Here is a 21,822-nt window from a genome sequence, read left to right on the forward strand (position 1 = left end):
TCACCCAAGTGGCCAAGTATCCCACAGTACTCCTATTGGTATTATTATAAATTTGAGTTCACTAGCCTCAAAGGAGCCATCAAAACTGTTTACCAGTCCTACTCAATTCTCTGGTCCTCTGGTCTCTCAATTCCCCAGTCTTGCTGCTGAGCTCCATATAAACACACACACACACACACACACACACACACACATTTTTATGCCTCATCTGTAAAAAGAAACTAATAATAAACTTTCTAGGTTTGTTGGAATAATTAAGTGAATTGTTATATGAAGCTCTTAAAATAATGCCCGGTATACGATAAGGGCTACATAACACTATTATTATTACTATTATTATGATTATTATATACAGTTGCCTAATCTATATTTCTGTTTGAAGGCAGCTTAAATTCAACATATCAGGGCTGAATTTATGACCTCAAGCAAACATTTTAGGAGCACCTATTCCAAGGAATTGTACCACCATTCATCCAATTTTACAAGCCAAAGGTAAGGAGACCTTCTTGACACTTTTTTCTCTCTCTCATGAATCCTCACCCTGATATCCAGGCTATTAAACAGTCAACAGTGTGGTAGACACAGTATGTTGTGGGAAGCACTAGATTGTTTCTTTCCCTCTCTTTCCTATATCCTAGCCACATTTTCCTCCTTCCAGTGTTGTACATATGCAAAGCTTTTGCAGACACTGCATCTTTTGTCCATAATGCTCTTATGTCACCTGCTCAGGTCTAATCTTGATTAACTTCTTCCTCTCTATACTTCCACCAGGATATAATCTTTGTTCTCTCTCTAAGTCAGGTAGTTTTTTTTATATCTTCTCTTAGAATTATGTTTCTTTTTTAAATGAGACTATTATCAGTTTTAACTAAGCATCTTTTGGTCTGATAATGTGATTAATTATCCTCTCTCTAGAATACAAGATCCATAGATTGGGAACCGCATCTAGTTTTGCTTACCATTATATCCACATAGCCTAGCATAGATCCTAGGGTCCGGATGAAGATAAAAATAAATATTTTCCAGAAAATGGGAGAAGCACTATTTGCAATAAGAAAACAGAAAGCCTTTTAGACATCAAAGGAACCAGTAAATAAATGAAATATAGGAAAAAAGGTAGAGAAAATCAGTGAATCCAAAAGTGAGTTCTTTAAAAAGATCAACAAAATTGGAACATCTTTAGCTAGACTGACCAGGAAAAAGAAGACACAGATTACTAACATGAGAAATGAAAGAGAGGACATTATTCCCAACCTTACAGAAATAAAAAGTATTATAAGAAAATATTTATATTATATGACAACAAATTAGATTATTTAGGTGAATTTTTTTAAAATTCTAGAAAGACACAAACTACTGAAATAGACTTAGGAGGAAAAGAAAATCAGAATACATATAGTAAGTAAAAATTTGAATTAGTAATTTAGAAAATGTCTCACAAAAGTGCCCAAGCCCAGAAGCCCTTCATGAATGAATTCTAGCAAACACTTAAAGGAAAATTAATACAAATCCTTCAAAAACTCTTGCAAAATATAAAAAAGAAGGGATTACTTCCAAACTCATTATATGAGACCATAATTATCATGATATCAACCAAATAAAGGCAATTAAAAAGGGGGAAAAAACTACAAAACAATATCCTTAGATTCAAAAATCTTCAATAAAATATTAGCACTGATTACAGAAACATATATAAAGAATTACTCATAGTCAATTGTATATCATGATGTGAAAGAATGAATTTGAACCCCCCACCTCACCCCACATAAAATATGTGTATATATGTGAATGTGTGTGTATTTCAAGCCACATATGTAATTTCAAATGTTTTAGTAGTCACTTTTTAGTTTTTACTTTAAAAAGAACTTAGTGGTAAAAATTTCAATGCTTCTCTTCTAAAATAAGGAACCTAGCAAGAATTTCTGCTATTACTATTTCCATTCAAGATAGTGAAGGTTCTAGCCAGCACAACAAGACAAGAAATAGGAATTAAATCACCCAGATAGGAAAACAAACAAAACTTTCTCTGTTCACATCTGGCGTAATTGTCTATGATCAAATTCTCATGGAATCTACAAGAAAGCTGCCAGAACCAATGAGTTTGGGAAAATTTTAGGATACAACATAAATATAAAAAAAAATCAACTGTATTTCTAAACACGAGTATAAAATTGCATATTGAAATAAAAACAAGCACTTAAAGTAATAACAAAAATACGAAAAATTAGGAATAAATCTGATAGAATATATGCAAGACCTGTTCACTGTGAACTACAAAACATTTATGAGAGGAATTAAAGATCTAAACAAATTGGGAAATATACCATATTAATTGTTGGAAGTCTTAATATGGGTAATGTGTCACTTCTTCCACATTGATACATAGAGTTGATGCAATGAAATCAAAATCCTACCAGGTACTTTATAGAAACTGACAACTTTAAAAATAAAGAATAAATTTGGAGTACTTCCACTACTATTACTATTACTTGATACATTACAGTGTCAAGACAATATGATACTGCATAAAGATAGACAAACAGAGCAATGTAATAGAATAGAAAATTCGGAAATCGTATGTATATATTGAAGTAAATTTCCACGAAGACTCAAAGTCAATTCAATGGAGAAAGAATAGTCATTTCAATAAATTACCATGGAAGAATTAAATGTCCAAATACAGGATATTTAACTTGAATCCGTATTTTGCACCATATACAAAAATTAGCTAAACATGGATCGTATACCTAAATATAAAAGCAAAACTATAAAACATGTAGAAGTAAAACATAGGAGAAGATCTTTGTGACCTTGTATTAGGCAAAGATTTCTTACATACAATACCAAAAGCAGCCTATAACAAATTCATTTTTTTTAAGATTTTATTTATTTATTTGTCAGAGAGAGAGGGAGAGAGAGAGCACAGGCAGGGGGAGCAGCAGGCAGAGGGAGAAGCAGGCTCCCCGCTGAGAAAGAAGCCTGATGTGGGACTTGATCCCAGGACCCTGGAATCATGACCTGAGCCGAAGGCAAATGCTTCACTGACTGAGCCACCTTGGTGTCCCAGCCTATAACAAATTTAATAAATTGGACTTCATCAAAATTAAGAACTTACAGTCTTTGAAAGGAAGAGAATGAAAACACAAATCACAGACTAGGAGAAAATATTTTCCTATCACTCATCTGATGAAGGACATATATAAAATATATATCCACAAGTTAAATAACTTTCAAAACTCAATAATAAGATTACACAAAAATATATTGCAATAGTACAATAAACTGGACAAAAATTTAAAAGATGCTTTGGGAAAGGAGATATATAGATTGCAAATAAGTACATGAAAGGATGGTCACCATAATTAGTCCTGAGGGGAATACAAATTAAGACCACAATTTGATACCAACACATATTATTAGACTGTCTAAAATTAAAAAGACCCATCATATTAAGTGCTGGAGAAGATGTCTCATACAACTGTATCTCTTATACACTGATGGGAATACATAATGGTACAGTCACTTTAAAAACAGTTCAGCAGCCTTTAAAAAGCTAAATATACATCTACTATATGACCTAGTCATTCCACTCCTAGGTATTTATCCAAGAGAAATGAAAGCCTATGTCTACAAATGACTGGAACTCAAATTTTCATAGCAGCTTTATTTGTAATATCCAAAAATTAAAAGAACCCAGATGGCCATCATCATGTGAATGGATAAGCAGATTGTGGTGTATTCCTAAAATGGAATAATATCTTTCAATATAAAGGAATAAGCTAATGCTACGTGCAAACACATGGATATATTTCTAAATATTCTGAATGAAGAAGCCAGAGGAAAAAAGTGCTTACTGTATGGTCCCATTTGTATGAATTCTAGGAAATTCAAACTCTCTGTAGTGAAAGAAAGCAAATTAGTATTTGCCTCAGGATGAGTGTGGGCATGAAGCCAGGGGAGGGAGGCACCACAGGGGGCATTAGGAAGTGATTGGAGATATGTTTGTTATCTTGACTATGGTGATGGTTTCACAGGTGTAGGCATATGTAAAAAGTTATCAAATTATACACTTTAAACATGTTCGGTTGTTTGAATATCAATACCTCCCCAAAGATATTTAAAAACTATCATGGAGGCTCTACTAGAAGTTTGTACTGACTATAGTTGTGTCAGGCAGAATTGTCATTTCTACTCACATATCTGTAGATTTCAAGGAGGACCAAATACTTGCCTTGATTAAGATCACTTATTTCCTGCCTGAATTTCACGGTTTATCAGTTCTGCTAGCTGTTGTTATTGACATTATTTTAATTATATAATTGGTCAAATCATTTTTATTGCCAGTAAAATTGTCCTTTCCAAGTGTGATTTGCGTTCCCTTTTAGGTTTCATTTGAAAGAAATCAATAGGTGTGGCATTGAGAACACAAATCACAATATTTGGTGGATAATTAAACATAGCACCCGTATTAAGCCTGGCCTTGAGAGTATGACACCAGATATCAGGAGTTAGTTCAATAATATCTCAGATGTAAAGTTGAGAAATCTTCCCTTCCTTTCCAAGGACAGGAAATTCCTCTGACCAAGCCTTCTGCAAGTTTTACTTGAAATGTTAATACAATTGCTTTTGTAGGCTTTGGCTGTCTCCAATGACCTGCATATTTATTTTTGCCTTCTTATGTAGATCTTGTGCCTATTAACAAAGAACACTGTTTAGAACATATTTCAATAGAAATCTTACCAGGAAATGCTTTAAACCATGTTACAACCCAGAGGAATATACCACATTCCCTAAAGTAACAGAGACTCTCTAGTTCTCGGTGTAGAGGATGGGGAAGGAGCAGATTTTACTCTAGATATGATCAATGAAAAAATATATATACTGAAGTATTAAGAGTTATTATAACCAAGAAGTAGAATGATTGGTGAGTTTCATTTTATTCATGTTTGTTTATCTTCTAATTTTCTTACAATAAACATAGTATTCTGTTTTAATAAGAAGAAAATTTAAAGAAACAAGTTGGAAAAAGCAGAATCAACTTTCTAGCCTTTCAAATTGGTGAAGCTAAAATTATCCAAAGAAGGTAGAAAATTTTCTCAATTGAAAAACAAAATAAAAATTAGTGAAATGCAAGATTCTTGAAATCAATGATGATTCCTTATTTCCGTACAAATTATATTTTGTTGAGATCCATCTACTCAGTATCAGACGCTGTGATATACATGAAGTCTACAAAAATTAGTAAAACACCACTGCTGCTCTTAAAATAACAGCCAAATGGAGGAGATGGGCACATGTACAACTATAGAAGCTATTCTATTGATATACATATTAAGTTCTGAAAATTTCTCCTCAAATTCAATTTCTTGGTTAGACGTAACTGCTATATAAGTTAACACTGACACCATCTATTGGTGACAGTGACACTTGACTGACTTTTAACTTGGATGTTGTTTCCCCTTTTTAAATGAAAGTTTGTAAGTATAAGCAATTTGTACATGTAACAGTGGTGCTTCTCCAACACGTAATATGGTAGACAGTGTACTAAATGTCAAGAAGACACAGAAGCAAGAAAGGTGGGGTATGTGGAGACCATCAAATCTCTCTCTTTTTGGGAATCACAAGGCTAGAACGTAACATTAATGAGTAAACAACAAAATCTCATGGGAAGATTATAAATTAATTTTTTGCGAACTGAAAGTCTCAGTTTTGTGCTCTAAGGATCAGTGCCTTTATTCAGCAATGGTAAATAGAGACATAGAAGGTAAACGGTCAGGCTGAGTCTCCACTCATTTTAGGATTTCCCAAGAAATTGCTAATATTGCCAACTTAGTTTTTTTAGATGTTAAGTTTTTGCAAATTTCTCCTCTGCAATTAGATAAGACAAGTATACACACACACAATCGATTCTCATTATGTGTGGATTCTGTATTGTAAATTTGCCCACTTGCTAGAATGTATTTGTAACCATAAAGCCAGTACTTGTGGGGTTTCATCCTTGCTTCGGCAGCACATATACTAATTTTGGAATGATACGGAGATTAGGATGCCCCCGCACAGGATGACACACAAATTCATGAAGTGTTCCATAAAAAGAAAATATTTGCAGGGTTTTCATGATCATTTGCAGACAACACACAGAAGGAAGAAAAATTTGAATCACCTAATGCACATTTCCAGCTGAAGTCAAACAAGACCACACTCTGTCTTTTTGTTTCACTTCTCATATTGTAAACAAGTGTGTTTTTCATGGTCCATTAAGTGTCACATTTTTTTGAATTTTTTGCTTTTTGTTGATTTTGCTGCTTAAGATGACCCTCGAGTGTATTGCTGAAGTGCTGTCTAGTGTTACTAAGTGCAAGAAGGCTGTGATGTGCCTTACAGAGAAATACGTGTTAGATAAGATTCATTCAAACATGAGTTACAGTGTTGTTGGTCTTGAGTAATGTTAATGATTTGGCAACGTATATTAAATAAGGTATCTTTAAACAGAAATATACATAAAACAGGGCTTTGTATTGATCAGTTGACAAGACTGTTGTGACAGGAGGCTTGCAGGAACCTAACTCTGTATTTCCCCCGGGAGCAATGATTCAGCATTTGCTAATTCAGTGTCTGCAACAACTCAATAGAATGGAACTAATGAGAATGAGAATCATCTGTATGTTTGTATATTTGCACACAGTTTATTTTAGACATACATATATACATATTGTGTATATATATACGTATTTTAAATATATATAAATATATTTTTAAATATGTATAATATTTTAAATATGTATAAAATATATATTTTTTTAAACATACATATGTACATAGTGTGTGTATATATACATACATATACACACACAAATATACATATTGACTAATCAATTGACTAATATTCACCATGAAGAGTAACCTTAGTCTTCCAATCCCTGAATCAGGTAGCATGCTATATGCTATAAATTGCATTTATATGTTTATGAGAGACAGTAGAACCTCTCTCAAATTAGAATTTTCCCAGAAAACCTGGCCCTCACAACCACTGTTTAGTGACACCAATTCTGACTATAGGAGTGGTGAGCAGTTACTAGAGGAAGGCTATTTGCTTTAGCTTCAGCATTCTGGCCAAAGAATATTTTTCAATGCCTGAGCAAAGGGAATTAGAAAAAGAAGAGGAATGACAACTAAGAAAATAATTAATTAATTAATTAAAACCTCTGAGTACTATTAAATCCCCCTGACCCAAAACCAGGATATTTTTACATCCTTCTCATTATTTTTAGTATTTGTTACTACCCTTATGGGCCTCAGCTTTCCATCTGCCAGATGAATTATAATTGAATTCCTCGGGCTAAAAAGTGAAAATCAAGAAAGATTGCAAAGATAGATCTATATATATGCTCTTGAATCAAATGAAAAGGAGACCTAGAAAGAACAAAAAATAAAATCCAGTCAAGAAATATGTAACTCAGACTTTGGCCCAAAACACTAGAATAAAGTCAGGCAATTTTGAAAGCTCAGATATGTTGTTTCACTTCTATTCAAAGGAGGATGGTAACCAAATTTGGATTTTCATTCAAACCGACCTTCACTTTTCCAGTGCCATTTTCCAGAAACAACTACCTCTTTATGAATAGATGTGTGAGTAATGACACAAAATGATGAATCCTAAAACCATGGAGTTCAAAATGGAAATCACATGCGTATTTTTTAGGGTGGTCTCTAATTCTTTATCTAATTAATCAAAACTTAGTCCTGTTCTAGGGCTATACTAAGGATATTAGATGGGTTTTTAATTGTAAACAATGACTTACCAAAAGAATGTTTTAAATTTATCCCCTACATCTTTAGAGAATGAGAAAAACCACCCATCTTCTTTAAATCTATATTTGGGGATTTGATTTTAATTTCAACTGCCAAGAGCATTGGCGAAATTGCAACATGACCATTCTCAACTACATTAAGTGACAAGAACAAAAGTGCACTCAGTGTGCATACATAATACTGGTCCCATGACAAGCTCTTCATGATAACAGCGGTGTCCCTGCCTTTGCAGACATAAGAGGACCCATGACAAATGATGTACACCAAGAGACTGACAGCTCATCTTCTCCTGCACTTGTCTGCTGCATTATACTGAGTGAGGAGATGTGTAGCAAGCTGATAATACACACAGTCCCTCCCCTTCCATAATATGTTCTCTGCCATTCCTCTTACTCCTGTTTTTGTAGCAACAAACTTTATCCAGTATTTGAGGCTCTTTTGAAGCTAATGATCATAGGCTCTGGAAATATGAAAGGTTACTATATAGGGAATGATAACCAGCTGTTTCTCCTCTTACCTGAAGATAGATCTTGAGCAGCTGCCATTCATTCCAGAAGGATTGAATAAATGCTTCTTGATCATAAAGATGATGATGATAGTTGTGATGATGATGATGATGATCAAACAGCATCAGGCCTAGGGAAGACCTGGACTGCAGTCTGCAGAACCTCACTCTGATAAAAGAAATGTCCTGACATTGAAAATTAGGAATTTAGTTGCTGATTCAAACTTACTCTGCATTTAACAGGAATTTGCTAAGTATCCATTGTGAGGCCAGTGCTGTGATTGAACCCCAGGAATGTACAAAATTATAGGTCAAAAACCTGTATCTGTCAAGTTGATTTACAACTTATTCTAAAACAAGGACTTTCTTATATGAAATTATTAAGCAGTGTTTAAAGATGACATGTAATTACTGTACTATTTTTGAGTTCAGGAAGTTTGAGTACTAAGGGAGTCTTCATGAAGGAAGTGAGGTTTCAGCTAGGCTTGAAGAATAGATAGGATTAGGAAGTAACTGGAAGAGATGTACTCATTCTATAAATACTTATACTGTATACCTAACAATGTTCTAGGCCTGCTGGAATCATAGAATGAGATAGTTAAAAGGCATGTTTGAGATTATAAAGTACCCTTTTATTACACAAATGAGGAAGTGGTATCTAATCTTTATGCTCTCTGGGTGGGCAATTATAGCAAATTAGTGGTAGAGCCAAGAACAGAAAATTTCTACTTTAGTTCAGTATTTATATATGAAAAATATATCATTTCTCCTGCCTTAATTGTCTAGTTAGGTAACCAGGACCCACATTAGAAATGGCCTGAAAATAACTAGAAAGTATCACAGAGAATCATTATCATAAAATAAGGAGAAAAAATCCCTCCATCCACCAAAATCATCACCTTGAAGACAAAACAAAACAAGAAACATTTCCATTGTTAAGAAATTACTCTCTCCATATGAAACAGATTCTTTTTAAAGATTTTTTCTTGTAAAAAATAATACTGTGATTTGTCAAACATTTCCTATATTTGATTAATCTTCTTAAATTTTTTTTTGTAAATTTATTGTCTTAAGTAAAATGTCTACAACTAATCTTCATTTTAGTGGTGTCCACTTTATATATTAGCCAGAGTTGTTAAATTCCAAGTTATTTTATTCTAATTTTCCAGACATCAATAAATCTTAGATTATACTTTAAAATAGATTTTGTTTTTCTTCCCAATAATGACAGCAAAGAAACCAGATAAACATAAGGCACTTATTGAGAGGCAGCATATATAGGAGCTAAAGTGTAGTCACTGAGTCAGACAGATTTGGCATCAAATTCTATTCTTCAAACTTGAATCCCTCTTTTTCCATATGAGAAGAATATGGTTCTTAACTCCCAAGATAATTGTAAAGATTAAAGTAAATAATGCATGCAAAATAATTAACAATTTCTGGCATATAGTATATCCTCAACAAATTATAGGTAAATGTTAGTTATTAAGTAGCTTAAACTTAATAGGAGATGAGTTATGTTTATGTTTGGCTACTATATTGGTGTCAAGGTTGCTGACCAGATAATTTAAGTCACACTTATGACAAAAGGTTATCAATTGTGCATGAAGTTGTAAATGTATCTAATTGAGCATGCAACTGTCAGGAAAAGAAAGATGAGTAGGAGACTACCAAAGACTGTTCTAGCTTGAACATCTGTTAATCACATATAAAGCACTTAAGGAGACTTTAGCAGCTTTTTTTTTTTTTCTTGAAACTAATTCTCACCAATAAAAACCTTAGAAAACAGAAATATATAGTCAACAAAATCACCTGTAATAATACCATTTGAAGTCAATAAGTTTGATGAATTTTTAAATTTTCATATAGAAATGAAATTTTTATTATCTATATAATTTTGTGCATGTATAATTTTAAAAAGTTACAGTGTAAAGTAAACAGAGTCCAACCACCTGAGCTTCTTACATTCTGCTTTTACACATATTATGTAACATTCAAAAGTATTATTTATTATTTATTACATAATATTCCACTGAATGATTATTATATTGCCATTTTCAGACATCATTTCTAATGATTATCTATAAATAGTGCTAAAATGAACATCCTTGGAAAGAAATCTTTGCCTCTGTGACAATTTCTTTAGGATTAAATGCTTAGAAGTTATTTTACTGTATTAAAGAAAATTAACTTTTTATAGCTCTTTATGCTATACAGGTAAACTACCCTCTAGAAAGTTTATGCCAATTTATACTCTCATTACTGTGTAGGGAAGTGTTCAACACCCAATTCACTGCCCTTACCAGGGGTCATCATCATTCATCATAGCTGTAATAATAATTGCTGATAATTACTAAGCCCCTTACCATGTGGCAGGTCCTGTTCTACTTTACAGATGCTATATTTTTGAATCTTCTCAATATCTCTATAAGGCATATTATAATTATCCCCATTTTGCAGATTAAAAAACTGAGGCACAAACGGATTAAGTTAAATGTCCGAAGATACTCAATTAAAACTGAAGTAGGGACTCAAATCCAGGCAATGTGATTTCAAGGATCATGCTTTTAACTGTAATACAGTATTATTTTCCCACAGCAGTCATAAGTATTATTTTTTAAAATATTTTTGCAATTTAAAGAAAAACACCCACTTTTATTTTCTATAGTTTTATTAGTAAAGTTAATATTCTCAATGTGTTTGTTTTTTACATTTTGGTTTTTTTTAGTGTGAATTTCCTATTCATGTTTATCACTTTATAGAATACTTTTTCCTGGAGGCAAGATTTTGAAATTAGATTCTAATTGACTATCTCTTTGGAGTAATAATAAGTATGGATTTTCAAGATGGTGACACGATTTATTCATTTTCATTAATTTGGAGGAATTTTGCTAATTGCATTCGCTAGTGAGCTTTGAACTCCCTGCCTGCCAATATATATTGCATTTTACAGGTCCTTTTAGATGTTCGCTTTGGTTTGTAATTGATGGATTTCCTGAAAGCAAAAAGTCACGGGAGATTTAGTGAGTGTGAAATGGTAAATATTGAAAGCATTTTAAATATTGATATGAAAATAGATCTCCTAGCTGGATATCTTTTTGTTCTGCTGTTTCTGGAATGAATACATTAGTTTAAAAATTTTAAGCATAACAGATGTGAAAGTGCTAGTGTTTGGATTGGTAATAGACTGTTCCCTGCCAGATTTGCTGGTAGCATTTCTATATTCTGGAAATACGAGAGACATTTACAGCCATAGTGATATTTCCAAACACTTTAATAAATCTAGTACACTCAGATGATTATTTGCAATTGCAGAAATACTCCTGGCCTAGAAGAAACTGCTGTACTTAATGGGGTCTGAGGATTAATTGTATTTAAGGGCTACAGAAAAGAGAATGGGCATGAGGTGGGATGCAATAAAAAGGGAAAGGAAGTCATGAGCCAAGTTTCTTTTGCAATTAAAAAAAATGGAAAATGAGAAATTAGAATAATTTGGTGAGGCCAAAGGGAATGATATTACTCCTTGGAAGATTGAGACAGCTCCCCCCAACCAGAAGTCTGGGAATCAACAAAGTGCTGAATTTTGGTTTGGGGCTGGGTATGCAAGAAAGTTCCACCAGCAATGAAAAGAAATATCTCCCCATTTTCTCTTCATTCAAAATCCATATTTAAAACATCATTATAGTAATGTATTTGTCAGGATCCTGACAAGAGATAGATGGTCTAATGAAATGAGGTCATTGAAGAGTGTTAAATAAGGATTATTTTTTTTTCCACAAGGGGATTTAATTAAGGGAATGAACAGGGGTTGGTGATGTACCCAGGGTCTGTTACACTTCTAACAGAATGGAGCTGTTACCACTTCTAACATGAAGAGACAGAGTGGTAGGGGAGGGAGGGTTTTATGGGAACTGGAGAAGGCCATAGCTATTGGCAGGGAAGCAGTTTTTGGTGAACTGATTTATCTCTTCTTCTTCCTCTGATCTCCTGTTGGTGGCCCCCATTGAGTAAACCCAGTCAGGGTTTAGGAGCCTTGGTATATAATCCACAAAGGTCTGCCTCCCAGGGCACGTTGCAATATAGAAAAGAGAGGGGAAGGGATCTGGAAGGGCAAACAGAGCAAATAAAGTGTGCCTCTGATCAGTGTTAATATGCTCTCTGAGGCAAGTCTAAGTTCTAATGCCCTTCCATCCCTGATTTCACATCTGACAACAATATGCCCTGAACATTCGTGGCACTAGAGAGACACATCCCCTACCTAAAAGTAAAAATTATCCAAAAGAAGGAAGGTTATAAGTACAAATGTCTTCCTATACACCTCAGGTTGTCTGCCACACCCCAGTTCTCTCTCAGTGCCCTTCGGCACCAGCACAGTGTCCTATACATCACAGTCCATCATTTTTCAGTCCAAAATACTGAAAGTTTGCAGGAAAATATAGTAATAGCAAACAAAAAACCCACCCTAACCCTCATGCACTGTTGGTGGGAATGCAAACTGGTGCAGCCACTGTGGAAAACAGTATGGAGGTTCCTCAAAAAATTAAAAATAGAGCTACCCTACGATCCAGTAATCACACAACTGGGTATTTACCTAAAGAATACAAAAGCAGTAATTTGAAAGGATATATGCATCCCTATGTTTATTGCAGCATTATTTACAATAGCCAAATTAGGGAAGTAGCCCAAGTGTCCATCAATAGATGAATGCATAAAGAAGATGTGGTATATATATATATGGAATATATATGGAATGGAATATTATTCAGTCATAAAAAGGAATGAAATCTTGCCACTTGCAGCAACATGGATAGAGCTAGAGCATATAATGTTAAGTGAAATAAAACAGAGAAAGACAAATATATGATTTCACTCATATGATTTAAGAAACAAAACAAATGAACAAAGAAAAAAATGAGAGAGACAAACCAAGAAACAGACTTCTAAATAAAGAGAACAAGCCAGTGGTTGCCAGAGCAGAGGTGGATGGGGGATAGGTAAAATAGGTGAAGGAGATTAAGAGTACGCTTATGATGAGCACTGAGTAATGTATACAGTTGTTGAATCAGTATACTGTACACATGAAACTAATATAACACCAAATGTTAACGATACTGGAATTAAAATTAAAAACTTAATAAAATTGATAAAAATCCCCATCCTGTCTGACTTGGAGTAACTCAGCTGGGTTGCTATAGATGCAATAAAATAGGTAAACAGTTGTGAAGAGTAAGCCAAAATGAGACAAAAAAGAGCATATATAGACTCAGAAATTTTACACACTAATATGAAAGCTATACGTTTCCTGATACCCTGGGGGACTAGTAATTCCATGGTTAGGGAGAGGAAAAATCAAAAATTGGTAAATTTTAAGGAAACTGGAAATTTGAAATTACCCAAGGAGGGTAAATCCTCACATTTGAGACCTAGGAGAGTCTGTCTCCTAGAACTCTGTTTGGTTAACTTACTTAGGGAATTTCTATATGCAGAGGCAGTGGTGTGCTGTTCAATGTGTAAAAACAAACTCTCTGGGTGGAGCAAATGATTTATAGAGTTTGCTGATTTCTGCCATATAAATTCTCATACATGGCCAATTTCAAGCTACCAACATGGTGTCACTGAACTGAAACTGGGAAGTGATGTCTGCAATTGGCTCTTGTCTATACAAGCTGGTTCCAGCAAATCACTGGGCAGAGGCCTCTGTGAAATAGACAAAAGACACAGAAGCGCCCACTTGGAAAGTACACCAGTTCTTCCCATCAGCTACTTACTATCGGTGTCTCCTTGAGAAGGAAACATTCATATCTAGTGTTCACCTCACCCAGTGATAGCCACTTCCCCTGCTGAATCACAAATCGCAAAATAGCAAAAATGATGACCTGAGATCTTGGATCCAGAACAGCCTAGTACCAGTTTTTGGTTAGGGCCTTGCTGGGGCAATCTACAGCTTATTGCTACATGACTCTTTGGACTGAATCGACAAGACAAAAGCAATTCTCCAAGGTCTGGCGTCTTGTATGTTGCATACACACACACACACACACACACACACACACAGAAAGAAACACATAAAACCAACATCCATGGGTTCTGTGCCAACCCACGGATGTTTGTTTGCTATCTTCCATTCCAAGTCGGTCCACCCTGCTTTACGCCCACGGAGCCGGACCTGTCGGAAGTATATCAACGGCTCCACTGCCCTCTGACTTACAATTAGGTTTAAACAGTGGGAAAATGAGTTTATCAAAGGAAAAATAGTGACATCACAGTAATCTCCTGACTCCCTCTCAGAGGCTCCCTTGGGCTGATTGCATCCCTCCTCCAGAGGTCACAAGGTCTGTTAAGTGCCCCTCTTTATACAGCTGCTCTGCTTCAAGTTCTCTCTCTCTCTTTTTTTTAACTTAAACTAAACAAAAGCAGTTCACCCTTTTCTCCTACCCTCTGCCATCTGCCTCTGGCAACTGCCACTCTGGCAACCACAACTCTGTGTATACACACACACACACACACACACACACTCACAGACGGTGCATGTAGTGTTTTATATATATATATAGTGTTTTTTATATATACTGTTTTATACATATAGTATTTTATATATGTATATATATTTAGTTATAAATTATGTAATTCAGTTATAAATATTTATATGGTTATATATATATAGAGAGAGAGAGAGATTCCATATATAAGAGCAATCACACAGTATTTGTCTATGTCTGTCTGATGCCCTCAAAGGTCCATCCATGTTGTCACAAATGGCAAGATTTCATGCTTTTTATGGCTGAATAATATTCCATTGTGTATATATTCCACAATTTCTTTATTAATTTATCCACTTATGGATACTTAGGTTGTTTCCCTATCCTGGCTACTATATAAATACTGCCACAGTGAACATGGGGGTGCATATATCTTTTCAAGTTAGTGTATTTATTTTCCTGGATAAATACCGAGAAATGGAATTACTGAATCATATTGTAGTTGTATTTTTAATTTTTGAGGAACCTCCTTACTGTTTTCCATAGTGGCTGCACCAATTTACAATCCCGCCAGTAGTACACAAGGGTTCCCTTTCCTCCACATCCTTGCCAATACTTGTTATTTAGTCTTTTTTGATATAGCCATTCTAACAGGAATAAGATGATATATCATTGTGGTTTCAGTTTGCATTTCCCTGATGATTGATGATGTAGAGCATATTTTCATGTACCTGTTGGCTGTCTGCATATCTTCCTTAGAAAGATGTCTACTCAGAACTTCTGCCAATTTTTAAATGAATTATTTGTTTTGTTTGTTTGCTATTGAGTTCGAAGAGTTCTTTATACATTTTGGTTATTAGCTCCTTATCGGATATATAATTTGCAAATATTTTTCCCATTCAACATGTTGCCTTTTATTTTGTTGAGTTTCCTTTGCTATACAAAAAGTTTGATTTGATTTAGTCCTACTTGTTTATTTTTGGTTTTGTTGCTTTTGCGTTTGGTGTTATATTAAAAAAATCATTGCCAAGACCTATGTAAAAGAACTTAGCACTTATGTCCTCTTCCAGGTGTTTTATGGTTTTAGGTTTTGTTCAAGTTTTTAATCCATTTGGAGTTAATTTTTGTGTATGATGTAAGATAGTGGTCCAGTTTCATTGTTTTGCATTTGGCTGTCCAGTTTTCCCAATACATTTGTTGAATAGACTGTCCTTTCCCCATTGTATATTCTTGGCTTCTTTGTCACAGATTAATTGACCATATATGCATGGGTTTATTTTTGGGTTCTCTATTTGGTTCCACTGATCTATGTATCACAATACACAATACTATTTTAATAACTATAGCTTTGTAGTATAGTTTGAAATTGGGGAGCATGATGCCTCTAGCTTTGTTCTTCTTTCTCAAGAATGCTTTGGCTATTTGGGGTCTTTTATGGTTCCATGCTAATATTAGTATTGTTTGTTCTATTTCTGTAAAAAATGCCACACGAGTTTTGATAGGGACTGCATTGAATCTGTAGATTGCTTTGGGTAGTATGGACATTTTAATAATATTAATTCTTCCAATCCATTAGCAAGGATTATCCATTTATTTTTGTCTTCTTCAATTTCTTTCATTAATGTCTCACAGTTTTCAGTGCACAGGTCTTTCACTTCCTTGGTTAAATTTATTCCAAGGTATTTTATTCTTTTTGGTGCATTTGTAAGTGTGATTGTTGTCTTAATTTCTCTTTGATATTAGTGTGTAGAAATGCAACTGATTTCTGTGTATTGATTTTATATGTTGCAACCTTACTGAATTCATTTATTAGTTCTAACAGTTTTTTGACGGAGTCTTTAGGGTTTTCTATATATAGTATCATGTCATCTACAAATAAGGACAGTTTTACTTTTTCCTTTTCAATTTGGATGCTTTTATTTCTTTTTCTTGTCTGGTTACTTCCAGTACTACAAGAGTGGGCATCCATGTCTTGTTCCTGATCTGACAGGAAAATTTTCAGCTTTTCACCATTGAGTATAGTGTTATCCATGGGCTTGACTTACATGGCCTTTATTTTGTGGATGTACATTCCATCTATACTTTATTGAGAGGTGTTTTTTTTTTTATCAGAAACAGATATTACATTTTGCCAAATGCTTTTTCTATATGTATTGAGATGATCATATGATTCTTATCTTTCGTTTTGTTAATGTGGTTTATTACATTGACTGATTTGTAAATGTTGAGCTATACTTGCATCCCTGGAATAAATCCCATTTGATCATGGTGTATGATCCTTTTAATGTATTGTTGAATTCAGTTTCCTATCATTTTGTTGAGGATTTTTACAACTGTGTTCATCAGGGATAATAGCCTGTAATTTTCTTTCCTTGTGGTGTCCTTGTCTGATTTTGTTATCAGGGTAATGTTTCCTTCATAAAATGTGTTTGAAAGGGTTCCCTCTTCTATTTTTTTTTTTTTTAACAGTTTAAGAAGGATTAGTATTAATCTTTTTTGAAAGCTTGGTAGAATTCACCAGTGAATCTGTCTGGTCCTGAACTTGTGTTTGTTGGGAGGTTTTTGATTACTAATTAAATCTCCTCACTAGTAATAATTTTTTCAAATCTTCTGTTTCATCATGATACAGTCTTGGAGGGTTTTTTTATTTAAAAGGAATTTATCCATTTCTTCTGTGTTGTTCACTTTCTTAGCATATAATTATTCATAACAGTCTCTTATGATGCTTTGTATTTTGTGGTGTCAGTTGTAACATCTCCTCTTTCATTTCTAACTTTATTTGAGTCCTTTCTTTTTTTTTTTCTTAATGAGTCTAGATAAAGGTTTGTCAATTTTGTTTACCTTTCAAAGAACCAGCTCTTGGTTTTGTTGATCCTTTTTACTGACTTTTTAACCTTAGTTTCATTTATTTCTGATCTGATCTTTGTTATTTCCTTTTTGCTACTAACTTTGGGCTTTCTGGTTTTTCTGGTTCCTTGAGGTGTAAAGTTAGGTTGCTTATTTGAGACTTTTCTTGTTTGTTGAAGTAGGTGTTTATCATTATGACATATATGCTTGACATGATTTCAGTCCTCTTAAATTTTTTAAGACTTGTTTTGTGGCCTAACATATAATCTATCTTGAACAATGTTCCATGTGCACTTGAGAAAAATGTATATTGTGCTGCTTCTGGACGGAATGTTTTATAAATATCTGTTAAGTCCATCCGGTTTAATGTGTTGTTTAAGGTCAGTGTTTCCTTATTGATTTTCTGTCTGGATGATTTATCCATTAATATAGGTAGGGTATTAAAGTCCCTTACTATTATTGTATTACTATGTGTTTCTCCCTTTAGGTCTGTTAATATTTTCTTTATATATTTAGGTGCTCCTGTGTTTGGTGCATAAATATTTACAAATGTTGTATCTTCAAATTGGATTGATTCCTTTATCATCACGTAACACCTTTCTTTGTCTCTCATTATAGTCTTTGTTTTAAAGTTTGTTTTGTCTGACATAATTATAGCTACTCCAGCTTTGTTTTGGTTTGCATTTGCATGAAATATCTTTTTTCATCTCTTTACTTTCAGTCTGTGTATGTCCTTACATCTAAAGTAAGTCTCTTATACACATCATATACATGGGTCTTGGGGGCTTTTTGTTTTTTGTTTGTTTGTTTTGTTTTAATCCATTCAGCCACTCTGTCTTTTGATTGGAGAATTTAGTCCATTTGCACTTAAAGTGATTATTGATAGGTATGTACTTATCGCTGTTTTGTTCCTTGTTTTCTGGTTTTTGTATAGTGCCTCTCTGTTCCTTTCTTCTTCTCTTGTGGTTTGATAACTTTCTTTAGTGGTATGCTTATATCCCTTTATCTTTTGTGTATTTACTACAGCTCTTTGCTTTGTGGTTAGTATGAGGCTTACATATATCTATAGCAGTCTGTTTTAACTCGACAACAACCTAAATTTGATACCATTGTAAAGCTCAATATTATTACTACTCCCCCACCATATTTTATGTTTTTGATGTCACATTTTATATCTTTTCATCTTGTGGATCCTTTAATTAATTGTTGTAACCAGTTATTTTTACTACTTTTGACTTTTAACCTTTACACTAGCTTTATAATCTACTACCTTTACTATGAATTTACCTTTCCAGTGAGATTTATTCTTTCATATGTGTTCTTGTCACTAATTAGCACCCTTTCTTTTCAGCTTAAACATGTTCCTTTAACATTTCTTGTAAGACCAATTGAGTGGTGATGAACTTCTTCAGCTTTTGCTTGTGTAGAATGTTCTGATAATAAATCTCTTCACTATCAGGCTAAAATTAGTAAGGGCTCTCCACTATTATTTATTTGCACTTTTTTTTTTTTTTTTTTTTTTTTAGTTTCTATTCACCATGTCCTAAATTCTGATAACAAATAGTAAGCTATTTTTCCCTTCCAGGATCCTGGCTGCTACTGGTACAAAGTGTGGTAAAGACAGAACTTATTGTGTTTGTAGTAATAGTGTATATAGTAGGTAACTAGCATAAGAAAAACAATCTTTCTTATAGACTCCTTGGTACTGGATACTTCTTTTGTCATCTTAATTCAGTTTATTCCCAATGATAACCTGGCAAATGTTCAACAACCAGCATTTAAGCAGGGGAAAAAACTGTCTTCCTTGTTTTACCTCCTTCTGTTTTCTCTTCAAGTCTGTGATGGATTATCTGAGGTTAAACAAATCAAAGCTTCATCTATCATAATTCCCCAAGTGTGTAGTGGGCTAAGTTATGACTTCCTCTCTTATATTAACTCTTTACTGCCTCTGACTATACTCTTTTGGCCACTGTCTTATCTGAAATACTGTCTCTCCTTTGAGCACCAAAGACAAACACTTTATAAATTAAGAGCATGGAAATATAACAATTAACCATAAAACTTGGCAGGTAATTTGGCATTTGCAGAAGATTACAACAAAAAGGTCTTGCACACTCAGGCATATGCAGTGGGGAAATTTTAGCTGCAGCCAGTAATACTTCCTTTATGAAACAAATCTCAGAGGAGAAGAGGAAAGCCCAAAGCAACTTCTCCCCTTTTCCTGAACAAGAGTTTGGCATCCTCCTGAGGGGAAAAAAATGAGAAATGTATACCCTGTGTTTCATTTCACAGAGGACATGGGAGCATAAAGCCTGGTTTTTAGAGTATAATTTGAGACACCTCCCTCCTCCTCCCCACACCATATAATGTGCTCTACAGTCCTGGAGCCTGCAATACAGCGTAGGATCTCTAGAGAATGAGTCAGGGTCACAAAATGCCTAGGAGATATTCATTATACCCTTATGAGTAAGAAAATAATAGGCCATTTAGTTCACAATGGAGACAATAAGCCTGAGTGTTATGAGGAAATGATGTTTATTGTTCTCACAATCCTCTCATAATAGTAATTTAACTGAACTCATCCTAGAGAAATTTGTTATTTCTTTTACAGGTTAAAATTTCTCTAGTTGCATCAGTTTTGAAAATCCTCATGGTTAAAAACTGTAATGGCAAATACTCTGATCCACACCTTCATTTTACTTTTTCTAGTGGGTTCCATGTGGTTCAGGAGTCTATAATGACAAGTCATTGTTTTGGGGAAAATATCAAATCTATAATCAATTTGATCCAAAATATTAAACACTGAGGGAGAAAACTAAGACAGCTCCTACTATCTACTGAGTAGAAATGTAATGAAACAAACTGCAGCCTGGTGAGATCAGTACACCAGTGGGTTCACATGGAACAAACATGTAATACAGAGAAAGGAAAAGGAAAAGCTTTTTGGAAGAAGGGACATTTGAGCTGGGCTTTCCGAGAAAGAATAGGAATTCTTCAAGTCAGTAAAGGAAGGAAGAGAGCTCCAAATGGTTGGAAAAGTATTTACAAAGGAGAGGAGCTGTGAAATAACAAGATGTATGTGATGAGTTAATAGTGGTTTGGTATTGTGAGCCTATAAATACAAGGTAATGAGGCTAGAGAGAAAGGAGTAAACAGATGACTTTGTGTCTTGTGTATCAGTGCTTAGAACTGTAATTCATAACCTCCAGGAGGGACACAGGATGACCCATTGAGTGTTTAACTTCAAGTCCAATTTTTTTTTTAAGTCTATTACAAGAAGGTCATAGGTTAGGTGTCACCTGAAATATATGAGGTGAAGATATATGGGGGAAGAAAAATAGGACTCTTAATCATTTTTTTATATTACGCAATTTATGTAACATATATTTGCCTGCTTAAGTAGATTTACTGCACAAATATCTAGTTTTAATTAAATACTCCAAACAAAAGTTTGAAGATAATACATTATTGCATGCACTAATTTAAAACAATAAAAGGAGGGACTGACACATTTTCTTTCTTTTTTTTTTTTTAAAGATTTATTTATTTATTTTAGACAGAAAGAGAATGGAACCGGGGAAGGGACAGAGGGAGAGGGAGTAATTCTCAAGCAGACTCCCCACTGAGTGCAGAGACCTATGCAGGGCTGATCCCAGGACCCTGAGATCATGACCCCAGCTGAAATCAAGAGTTGGATGCTTAACCCTCTGAGTCACCCAGGCACCCCACACATTTTCTAATTCTAGGAAAACTGTCATCCACATATCAAACTTTTAAAAAATGATCTAATCAGATTACACAAAATGTCAGCCTAGAAACAAAAATTATCAATAAAACTATTTGAAACATGATTTATATTTATTACAATAAATAAAGAACCTTGCGGCAAACACAGATTTTTCCCTCAGTTGATTAGGTATTGGATACTATGAAGGCATCATGATAGGCAGCAAAACATTCACAAACTAAGCAGCCAGATCATGACACACACCTTAATTATTTGTTCAGTAATACTTCAGGTCATTTTATGTGCTGGCTGGTATTTGCAAAATCTCACTTAACTTTCATAATGAGTAAGACCTGCAGATTGTACCGATGCCAATGTCCCAGTTTTGATATTTGTTGTTATAGTAGAGTTATATAAGATGTTAACTTTGAGGGAAGCTGAGTGAAGGCTAC

General features: G+C 34.1%; 1 long non-coding RNA gene and 1 other non-coding gene across 2 annotated transcripts in view; both read left to right on the forward strand.

Moving 5' to 3' along the window:
• LOC118532201 (uncharacterized) overlaps positions 1–21,822 on the forward strand; it is a 433,403-nt gene that overhangs the window by 387,195 nt on the left and 24,386 nt on the right. The window lies entirely within an intron of this gene.
• LOC118532215 (U6 spliceosomal RNA) lies at positions 5,999–6,096 on the forward strand. The gene has a single exon (XR_004915596.1). It is a non-coding gene; the product is annotated as a U6 spliceosomal RNA (small nuclear RNA).

This window comes from Halichoerus grypus, chromosome 8 (genome assembly GCF_964656455.1).
Source record: "Halichoerus grypus chromosome 8, mHalGry1.hap1.1, whole genome shotgun sequence".
Taxonomy (NCBI): domain Eukaryota; kingdom Metazoa; phylum Chordata; class Mammalia; order Carnivora; family Phocidae; genus Halichoerus; species Halichoerus grypus.